Source organism: Melopsittacus undulatus, chromosome 3, assembly GCF_012275295.1.
Source record: "Melopsittacus undulatus isolate bMelUnd1 chromosome 3, bMelUnd1.mat.Z, whole genome shotgun sequence".
NCBI classification, from domain to species: domain Eukaryota; kingdom Metazoa; phylum Chordata; class Aves; order Psittaciformes; family Psittaculidae; genus Melopsittacus; species Melopsittacus undulatus.
Window position 1 is genome coordinate 108,284,893 of NC_047529.1, and position 12,000 is coordinate 108,296,892.

The following is a 12,000-nucleotide window of genomic DNA, read 5'->3' on the forward strand; positions in this document are numbered from 1 at the left end:
TTCAGATGACCATCTTCTTCGATCCTTTATTCAATTCACTGTACAACATCAAGCATATGCAAAATAAAACACATTCTACAGATCCCACTCCTTAAATCTTTAAGGCATTCCTAAAATACAAGCCATCCTGAATAGCAAGTTTTTTAAAGGGGAAAAGAGGCAATGTGTCAATGAAATTACAGACTGTCAGTTCAAATGTGGAGATGTGGGGGCTATTCTAAAATTTAGCCCATATATCATTTGGTACTTGGGTTTCTGGTGGTATTTTAATGAAACCGAAGATCATAAACCTACTGTGAAGAGAATTTGGGGAACAACATCTGCTCATCTCTACGAGCAATCACAGAACTTAAGAGATGCAATTTTAATGTTTTCAAGGAACAAACCAAAACACTCTGACCTTCATGAATTTCCAGAAAATAATTACAATGAACAGGTAGGGTCTTAAACCACGCAAAGACCTAACACTCCTGTATACGTTATTTATGCTAAAATCAAAACCTCAGCATTTCAATAGGTCGCATCACATCTAAGCACCCCCTTCATCCTGTTCACTGAAATAAATAAAAATATAATTAAAAAAGACTGGAGCATTGTCTATAATGTAACAGATACAACCGTGTCTGTATTTGCTACATTTCAAGGTGGCTCTGATAGCATCAACAAATTAATGGGGAAAAGAACGAACTGGTAACTAAACTGAAAGCTGCTCTTTTAAACCATTACAGTAAACCTGCATATTCAGTGTACAACTCCTTAAAGGCAGCAGGCTAGGCTGAATTACAGAAAGTGTAAATCCTATCATATTTAATGTTTCACACGCCTGATCCAGGTACATTTTTATGTGCACTTCACTATTCTCCTCTACAGAAGCCAAATAATGCCTCCTAGTGCTAATAATTGCTCATAAAAGAGATGATTTTTAAATAAAGGTGTTACTATGAAAATCCTAAAATGTAACCTATTTCCTTTTGATATAAATTCTTCCCATCGAGAAGAACCAATGTAAGCCAGCTTATAGAATTTGAAGGTAATAAAGTATAATAACTCCCAAGTCTTTCTTCTCTCTCTTTTCCCCTGCCCCTCCTACTAGTTATATTTTAGTCAGCAAACTTCTTTCTTCTACATTAAGGAACAACTTAGCTAAGTCAACTTCCTTCTGGAAAAATAAATTCCTGGCTTTTAATAATGGCTGCATTTAAAAGGGGGTTATATAGAACTTCCTTAACCTTCTTCCAGAGCAAAAATAGTTAAAATGCTTTAATTAATCCACTTTTCCTTAAGAAATATTTCCTTTACAGTGTTTTTAATACAACTCAATATTGGCTGCATCTTTCCTGACAGCTGGTATTTCCTTAACAGAGAATGTCTCAAATGGTTTATGTATAACATTCTTTCTAAAATTCATTTCCTTTCTGTGTAAGAAGTTAATACACCAGGGAAAAAAATGCAGGAATGTTTCATGCCATGTGGGATATAACAGTTCTAGAGTTTTGCTTTAAATTAGCCCAGTAATGTTTTTGTAGAAATATTATTAATGTGGCTGCAGCTTAACATTTGGAAAAAGGAAAAATACTTGCCCACAACTTTGCTTCTCTCCAGATCTCATTCCAATATGAACTTCACTTTTATGTTCTAGCTCTTCAGCACATGCCTGGTAGAAACCTGAAAGCTCTCAGGAAGATTCAGCTTAGGGGAGAGATGTTAAGAAGAAAACAATCATAATTAATAATAACAGAACTGACAGTTCTGTATCAAATAGATCCCAAACCAGAAATCAAAGTTCTGATTACTTCACTCTAAACATGAAAATCATTTATAGCCTTTTTCATAAGAACAACAGACACTGAGATGCAACTCCTCGGGAGGGGGGAGGCACTCCTCCATACAAACACTAAATCTCAGGTTCTGAAAAGCTGGAAGACTTGCCCTCATTGCATGCAGAAGAGCTAAGGTCCCACATGCAAAAACTCTGGGAAATGGGAACTTTACAGCATATTGAGGCTAAACAAAGGCATTTGCTCTACAATCTGTAATATATACTACCTGCAAACTGCTTAGCTAAATGGCTGAGGAGATACAGCAGTAACAGCAGTCTTTAAGTGATGAAGAAATACCTGCTGATAATTTCTCTTTCCTCTTGTCATGCTATAAGTATTCATTAAAATATTACTCTTCTGCCAGCTTTCACCATTTTCAGTACTGCTAAAAACTTCCATTCTAAAATATTCAGCAGCCTGTGGAACTATATGTACAAAAATATTGTGCCACTACTATATTTCATTTCTGGGTATCTCCTATCCAATATGTCATTTTGTGATGCTGCTAGTAAACAAAGTCTCTATGTACAGTATTAACAAAGATGACAATCTTGCACTGAAATCCAAAGCTACAGCTACTCGTTTCCCTAAATTTTAAAGTTTGCTTATTTTAGGTTTATGAATAAATGACATGCATATAAACTTCAGCAAAATGCTGTCATAAATATGTCTTTTTCAGCTTTTCAAGACACAATGAGAGGTGACAAAGACAGGAAATGGAATCTTTCTTTCTAATACGCAAACTCATTCTACCTTTCTGCTTACGGCAATGATAACTTCTGTTCTGAAAGCAAGCTTAATTCTGCACGCCCAGTGCTCATGCTAAAGCTATGGACAATTATGTGCAGTATCAGTCTTAAAAGAATGGATGTCTTATACAAAGTTAAAAAGGAATAAAAAATAGCCATGTTCACCACTTCTATTTGCCACTGCCTACATGTAAAATAAATCTTGCTAACATGTGATTGACCCAATCAAAACTTACTGAATCCTCTAAACTTTAAATAAGGTTCTTTCTCTAATTAAAAATAACTGCTATTTGTATATTTTCAAAGATACTCTAATGCACAAGTGTTCTGCATATCACATCATATTCTTCTTCACTAGACTAGCCTACTGCAAATTACTTCAACAACAAAAACATAATCCTACCTATCTTCCCTTTGAACAGAAGAGAATATGTATCCCCCATGTTATCAACAATCACTTCAGCAATATCCCTATTGTGACCACTCAAGCCCTATTTGCCTCTGCTTAGAATTAATTTCCATACTGCCATAACTACAGAGCCTTTGCCTCAATTTAGCAGATCAGTTATCTCTCAAGGTCCTTCAATGACCTACTACAATAGCAACACACAAAGATAGAGCTGTTTAACACAGGACATATTTGCAGGCATTTGTCATTCGCAAGCTATTAAGGTGGCAGACAAGATAAACACACAGTTCTTTTACTCACTGTCAAAACCTAAATAAGATGTGTTATTCAGTTAAAGCATTGTCTTCAAGTGGGATTTTTTTTATTGCTTAGTGGACCTGACACTGTTCAACACCTAACCCTGTATCCAACAGATGCAAACTTAAATGCTTCTCAGTATTTAAGAAAGAGACCAAGATTCTTTCTTCAGAATAGGGCTGAGATACAGTTAAGTACAACGCCTACCTTTACTACAATAGAAGTTAAAATCCAAAAAGCATTCTGCAAAGAAAGCTTTTACAAAAATGACTGGTTTAAGCAAATTTTGATGATATCTTAGATCCAAATCTCCATTTATGACAAAACAATGAAGTATCCATTCTGTAACAAGCAGCAGACCCATGCAATCACTGCAAACAGTGGGTAACTGTCAGGATTTTATTTAAAGTTTGGTATTCAAGTGAAAACTTAAACCCGATGTTCTCAATAGCAGAACACACTTCTCTGATCAAAGCCATAATTTTGAGAGACACACCCTTTGTCACATTCAGGGGTTAGAAATAGATGAGTTTGCAAAACACTTGTTATAAACCAGATTGGCACACAAGTATTTTTGTAAAGAAACTCTAATGCAAAAATCTATCCATCTCGTGGAGATGGCACAAAACACAGTAAGACCAATCCTGTTCTAAAACAGTTTATCCTCAAAGTTTAAAGAGATCAAACGTACCCAGAACATTAAATTCCATCTTCCTAAACAGTCTGCAATTATTTAAGAGAGATTAAACCAAACCAAACATCCCCTTTCCAAATGTGAAAGGCATGCCAATTCCCAGAACATTGTTTCCACTATCTGATGATGAATTACACAAAATTAGTGCACTGGCAGTGCATCATTTTTACATGTCCTAAGGGCAAATCTACTGACCTGGGCAAGAGACCTTGAAAAATGGCTAAAACTGTTTTCTTTTCAAGGAAATACACTAATTCAGCTGACAGATTTAGTGGTTTTCACACTGAAGAGGGAAGACCAGAAGAAAGCTACTGTGTGTCAAGAGGCCAAAAGGATATGATTAGCGTCTCCTTACCAAACTCTGGCTCAATGACCATGGCAGGAGTGTATCACCTCACACTCTACGAAATGTACTCCAGAGAAAAAGGTTTTCCATGGGTGGAGCATTAAAACAAAACAAAACAAAAAAGACAAGATTCCAAACCCAACAGAGACATAACAGGTACGTATTTCTTCTACTTGTTTTGCTCTTTGAGAAGCCTTTGGTAGTTTTCCTTGGCTTTGTCAAAGAACTTGGTGACAACTCCCTAGAGCATGTGGCACCCAACTCCAGCTGATACACATTCTTTACTTAGCAGAACCAGGGACAAGCTCCAAGCTCTGATCATAGCCTGAAAGCTGGAAGCCAGTTAGCAGTTTGGTTCACTCTGAACAAAGTTGATTTCCATAGATCAGCATGTGGTCATCAATGTCTAGTGGCTTTATCGTACCAGAAGAGTTAAAAGTTGTTTTTCAATGAGCATAAAACATGTAACTACTGATTCACAGGTAACATTCATCAGTGAGATGAATGCTTGAGAAATTCCCACTGTACCACATGAATTCTGGGTAAGAATTAGTCCTAGTTAAGAAAAATCATTAAGTGAAGTTAAAAAGTATTTGTTCCATTTATGTTTGTTAAAATACCACAAGCTGCAACAACTGGGAAGAGGTAAGATTTACCAGTCATTAATAAATTTGCAATTGCTTACTACTGCCATAGCATCAGCTTTCTCAAAACCAACTTTGCATTATGGCAGATCATTAAAATCACAGTAACAAACATGATCTTGATAGAAAAGAGAACTGACCAGCTGAACACACACATGATTACTGTAAGATTATGTATTAAAACCTAGAAGGATCCTACTCTTTCTAGCATCTGAATAATAAAATAAAGCATCTGAAAAACTAAGTCAGATTTCTTACAGTCTCATGTCCATACCATGACAGTATTTCTTTCCTACATCATTTTCTACATATCCAGAAACAGTGTGTCAAAGCTAACCAGCACATCTCACATCAAAACACACTGCATTCCATAGAATGGAAATCCACACAATTCATCTCCCTCTTACAACATGTGTTCTCCCAATTTTTTGTGGAAGCATCTCACCTGACCTGTGATCAGTAGGAACAGTCTATCTGAAATCTGCTGACCGGTTGAATCCCATGATCTTTGAACTCTCTGTCAACTGCAAAACTTTCTAGGTATAGCAAAGACCTTTTTTCCCCGCCTTTGCGTAAAAACTGAGATAAAACATTGCTAACGGTTCAGAGGCGACTTTTTGTTTGATTTTTGTTTGGTTGGGGTTTTTTAATCCTTTTCTAGAAACTTAACCTACCAAATGTTTAGCACTAATTCAGGAAGCTACAATAGCCACCAGAGAGAGTCAACTTATTCCCACTTCTGTTTCACAATACATACAATGTTGAATATCCTCTGCACAAAGCTCAACACTTGCTATTCATCTATTTACAACTTCAACTTACCAACTGAAAATGGTAACTATACCTTGCCTAAAGAAGTACAAGGCAACCAATGAAAACATCAGTAATCCCCAAACCAACACTTGCATGAAAGTCTGGAAGAACAGCAAGCATTTTACTTTGATGTAACTTAGCTGCTTGATGAGTGGAATTTATAGTTTCTTTCTGAACAGCTACCTTTCAGATTTCAGAAGCACAGCGTGAAGCGCTCTCAGTGGTATTTGTTATAAAGACACTACTAGTATCAAGTCATATCTGAGTCAGTCTATAAACCTTTTTGCAAATAAAAAATAAATTTAAAAGCATTAATCAGCTTGAAAACATCCATTTCTGCATACATTTTTCTATATAAGTTAAATCCCATTAGGACAACATACTTTCCAAAATATGGCTTGAGCTAATTTTAAACATGGTTGGAAAAGTTTGGCCTACGCCGATTAAAATCTATATTTAAATGAAAGGAAAATTTAACCACAGAAACTGTGCTCATTTTAGAAAAACAAGCAGATCACTGCCAAAGTGCTGTCCTAAGTTTAGATGCCTGTCTGACTAAAACATTGTAATTACGAGAAACTAAAATGGATTTCTAAATGTTTCAAGCTGAAACAGACATTGGGTAATTTGCAAGATATGCAATTATCTTCTGAATTCAAACACATAATGCTAATACTTGATCTGAACAAATGCAGGCTGCAGATTGTTGCTTGCGTGAAAATTTGGGAAATCGATGTTAAAGAATCAATATCAGCACTAAGATAACAGTAACCATGATGAAACCTAAGAGCAAAATTACCAAGTGATGTGGAATTAATTACTTAGACATCATTTTTCAGGCAAAGAAAAAGGGTTTGAAACTGTCACCTACTGCCTCTGACTCTTCAAGAGCCAAGATCAAGCTAAACAGAGGATTCTCAGCACTTTATCACCGTTAAAACTGCACCAGTGGCCACACAAAATATTTCACACAACATCTCACATGTAGCAAAACGGTGACATTTGTACCTTCAAACAGCAGAGAGAATCTTGTAAAAGATTGGAAGCATATTTCCGTTACTTTACAATTAACATTTATATGTGGATGTAATCACTATCATACTGGCCATGCAAAAGTTAAAACAAAATTTTATATACATATATATATGCATATAATCACACAGTAACTCTAGATCTGTATGTTCATTCTATATTAAACCATAATAAATTCCAGTTACTTTGAACAGTAAGTTAAATCTTGAACTATAACAACCATTACCATTTTGATGCAACTAACAGGATTCCAGAAATCAAAGTGACAAAATTGCTGTCTAAAAGTCAGGACCAGTGTACTGGCCAGCACCTGCATTGCCTGCTATTGCTTGTCTTTGATTTAGCAAGAGAAATTAATAGCTTAGTTGTGTTTTATTTCCTGTTCTCCTATAAAAATGTGGGTGTTTGGTTATCTTTTCACTCTTGTGACCACAACCAGTTTGTCCTCTCGTTGATTTGGTGAGGGAATACAAAACAATCTATCATTCATATATGAAAGCATCCAGGAACTGTGAGCATGCCTGGGGACACTGCAGTTCAGAGTAACACTTACATGATTCAAACAGCAATCTCATAAATGACCATAGCATTTTTAATCCTCTTTCATTTAGAATTCATGGCACCTCTGAAGAACAGAGCAAAGAGATATAGATTTCTTTCAAACCTAAGATATGCTGGATGCCTTAAATACAACAAAAACACCATAAATTCAATAAGAATGCAGTTGAGATTAAGCAATATCTTTCAGAGCCACTGGAAGGAAAGCAATACCTGCTCCCTTGATACCTATAATAACATAAATAGCAGGTATTACACCAAAGGATGCCCAAAGAAAAAACCAAGAGTCATGGGAGCTTTAATATCACAGATGAAAAGACTTGGAAAGGCATGTTTAAAAGGAGTAAGATTAAAAAAAAAAAATCAGTTCTGTTTCAGCCAAATAAAAAAAAAAAAAAAAAACAAAAAACAATGAAACCCAAACTAAACCTGTGGTCAGATTAACAGCAACTCAATTTTCCCAAACTCATGAAAGGACAGAGCGTGAACCTAGTGTGCAATTCATTTTGTATTGACGAATCGAATAAAGATTCCCCCAGTTTTGTGTGCCCAAGCATGTAAGAAACACTAATACAAGCAAATTGAGTAAATTAAGTTTATTAAAGCAAAACAAGTTCACAAGCAAACTATTTCAGCTAAGAGAAAAAAACTAAGAAAAAGAAGAGGCATTTCATCTATGTTTCAGTAAGTCTGCTAACACTTCTCTCTCACATCTCACTGTGTCCTGCAGCAACTATGGACTTTATAACTGTACCCAGCTCTGGAGCCCCCAACACAAGAGGGACATGGACTTATTGGAACAAGTCCAGAGAAGGGGCCACAGAGATACTCCAAGGGCTGGAGTACCTCTCTTGTGAAGAGGCTGAGAGAGTTCAGGTTGTTCAGCTTAGAGAAGAGAGCTCTGAGGAGATCTTAGAGCAGCTTCCAGTGCCTAAAGAAGCTGACAAGAAATCTGGAGAGGGGCTTTTGACAACTGCAGATAGGGACAGGACAAGGGGGAATGGTTTTAAACTGACAGAGGGGAGATTTAGATTAGATATTAGGAAGTTCTCCCCTGTGAGGGTGCTGAGGCGCTGGCACAGAGAAGCTGTGGCTGCCACGTCGCTGGCAGTGTTCAAGGCCAGGTTGCACAGGGCTTGCAGCAACCTGGTCTAGTGAAAGGTGTCCCTGTCTGCGGCAGGGGGTTGGAGCTGGATGAGCTTTAAGGTCCCTTCCAACACAAATCAGTCTGGGATTCTATGATAATGCAGAATTGTCTTCCAGCAGTAATTTACTTTTCAGTCAGATCAACAAATATCACATAAAACCAAACTGCAAGCCTTTGCCCACGCTCTGCAGGGACCTGTTACAAAAAGTCAACTCTAAAAGTTCTATTTTTCCCCTCTCTTAGATTCCTCCTCCCAGCTCTTACCTGACTAAACAACACACATGCAACACAAACAAGCCAGCTCTCCTCAGTTCCTAGCTAATAAAATATTAAACCAGATTATGGAACTCAATATCACATACAGAACATGAGGAATCTTATTTGCATGTTCTTAGCATCACAACCTGATGGAAGAAGGAAAGGACAGCCTTGAACAAGAGTAAGCAGAGAACAGGAGAATGAAATAAGGAAAGAAAGGAGGACAGAGGAAAACAGAGATAGTTCATAAGTGATGACCTGGTATGAGAAAAGCATAAACTGACACAAAGACTCTGCATGTCCCAGGAAGCTGGGAGAAGCAGCCGAGAAAAGGAAAAGGTGTGTTTTAGCAAAGCAGAGGTGAGGGGCATGTGGGGCAGCAGCACATTGAAGGACGAGAGAAGTGACAGGTAAGAAAGGAGACTGTCTAAACAAAAATTAAGAGACACTTAAACTCTACAGTAAGAAGTCCTGTACAGAATCAAATACAAAGCGAGTAGAAGGACAAGAGGATTTGCACCCAAGACTGTTCAGGTGATTAAGAATCTAGCCTGGCACTATTAAAAATAGCTGCTGAAGAAGTAGAGACTCTGCAGGAACAGATGAACCATGACAGGCTGCCACACGAGCAACTGCAGAAAAGATCTGCTGGATCAAGTAGCCCTACACTGCTAAAACCCCAGGTGAATGTGGAAATGACACCTCATTACACTTCCGATTTTCTTTTCGGACTGTTTTTGTGAGGAGGGGAGGACACTCCAAGAAAGCAAAACTCATCAAGACTGAGGAGCATACCAGAATTGAGGTTTCACCACACAACCTCAGCTGGGTTTTTACAATAAGGCATCCTACTGTAATACAGTACTATTTTCCTTTCAATATTCCTGCCTCACTGAGCACACATGGTGGACCAGCCCCTGAAGTCTAAATAAGGCTTTGGGTGACTTCCATTTTTTCAGCACAGAAGCTCAGTGCCATGCAGTGAATGGAGAAAATACTCTGGATAGATGGGAAGGTTCCTTCACATAAGCCTTCACAAGGCTTATATGCTCCCTTCACTCTTACCACATGCTCCTACACATAGCTGGCTTTTTCTTTGTTTGTTTTTCCTTTTAAAATCCAAACTTTTCAGAAGTTTTGTATCTAGCCCTGATTTTCTGAATTGCCAATGTGAGTTTTAGTTTCTCAAGGTACATTTTCACATTATACTTAACCCACAGCTAGTTTACGTTAGTGCAGAAGAAAGAGCTCTTATTCATATCGGAGCAAACACTCACTGGAATAACTTCCATCTGACAGAGAGCCATCCCCATAAACCTGTTAGATCAGCTGCCCCTGAAATCATCCAACCATTAATCCACTACAAAGAGAGTAGCAGTAACCCATAACCATGTGTAAGCATGGTGAACGAGTGAGACCACACTCTTCAGGTGCAGCCTGCACACTGACCAGACTATTCACACTGTTAAACTGTACCTTGATTTGCAGAGGAGCCAGGTATTACAGCTGCCACAAAAGCTTCATGTTCAGTTACATGATACTATAAAATTTGATCACAAAGTCCAACAACTTGTTTCAGATTTCTGTGCTCAATTTAAGGCATACTTTGGCTTTTCTCCTTTTTTTTTAATCCTAATTTCCTCATTTGTAAAGTAAGAAGAAGGGGGGTGCTGGTGGTGACCATCTGTTAATCTGTGTTTCAGTGAAGTAAGTTTGTGCTTGAGAAACATTAAAATATTGCTGTGGTAACTACTGCTAAAAAGTCCAAGGGGCCAAAAGCAGAGAGTGGGTGGTGTCTTCAAAACAAGCTACTATGGAGTGAGATATGGCAAGTTGTAGTAAACAAAAGGCAAACTACCCATCATGCAAGTATAGTCCACTCCATCCACTATCACAACTAAAGATTAAAAAAGGAATCTAGTGACAAGCAAATCCTATATCACAATGAATTCACATAAGCACAAATGTCAGGCTGCACATACAGTTAAATTCCAGCATTCTTTTTTCAGTCTGCAGCTTTCTGCAGCCAGGGTTATGCTCTGAACAGCCTGGTTGTGCCAATTACATGCCTTGTTCTGACACTCACCCCGTGCTTCTTACACAAGACAGAATTCGGGTCAAAGTTTAGCTTTGCCAGAGGGCAACTCCTGCTGAGAAAGCAGCCTACACGACAACATGGATGGGAGAAGGGACAACACACACAGCAAACACGGGAAACTACACAGCTACAGTTGGCAAAAACTGACTTTGGTGTATGTGCAAGTCAGAACAAGAGGCTCTGCTCTTCCCAAACAGCGATACTAAAGATGAGATTAGAACAGGCTTCCGTTCGTTGCTCTAGCTGCAACAGAAGCAGCAGCACCAAACCCCCACTGTCGGTAACATACACGTTTCACACACACTGAACGTATCCTCAGGCCGGCTCAAGCGCTTTCCCCTCGGGGCTCCTCCTCTGGCATCGCCGCGGCCCTCAGCCCCGCTACAGCACACCGACCATGCCTGCGGAGACACGGGAGGCGGGTGAGAGAGGCCAGAACAAACCGGCAAGGGCGGGCCAGCGGCGGAGGGCCATGGCCATGGTCCCGGCCTGCCGCCTGCCACGGAACGCCCGAGCCCACCGCTCTCACCTCACACGGACAGCACCGCAACGGGAAGAAGCTCGACTCGGCTCCCGTCCCGCTCAGGGAGCAGCCTCCCAATGGAGCACGGCCGCGCCGCAGCCGGCACCCAGCATCACCAAGGCAGCCGCCATGTTCTCCCTGCCACCGGCGACCTTTAACCCGTCAATCACTTCCGGTCACGGCTGTGAAGCCGTTGCCATGGCACCGCTCCTTGTCCCGGCCTCTCTTAAAGGGCCAGCAGCCACCCCATACACCGCTACACCTCCTCCTTCATGCTCGCACCTGCGGTGGGTAACAGCCTCCGGTGCTCGGAGGAGCCATGGGGGCAACAGAAGCAGGTCCTGTCCCACACAGGAACATGCCGCTGCCCTGAGATTCCAAGAAGGAAAACGCCAGGAGGCTTTAAGTAAAGTTTTAAGCACGTGTAAAAGCAAAGTGAGCCCAGTCCAGAGCTGCTGGATTAGGACCGAAGCGACCCAGGCTCTTTCTGACCCCACGAGCATTTAACATGCACAGACGAACATGTCCTGCGAAATACAAACACCAGGGCAGAGCCTGATCCCGCACCCGTTTAGGGATATTTGTCCATGGTGGGATCCCTTTTTTAATACT

General features: G+C 39.6%; 1 protein-coding gene across 2 annotated transcripts in view; it reads right to left on the bottom strand.

Moving 5' to 3' along the window:
• The window catches only part of LCLAT1 (lysocardiolipin acyltransferase 1), a 117,970-nt gene extending 106,436 nt beyond the window's left edge, over positions 1-11,534 (bottom strand). For both annotated transcript variants that reach the window (XM_031051596.2, XM_005151856.3), the window contains exons 1-2: positions 11,395-11,534; positions 11,155-11,266 (exon numbers count right to left, since the gene is read on the bottom strand). The gene's annotated coding sequence lies outside the window, so the exon portion shown is untranslated. The remainder of the gene's footprint in view (positions 1-11,154; positions 11,267-11,394) is intronic.
• Between the last annotated feature and the right edge of the window lie 466 nt (positions 11,535-12,000).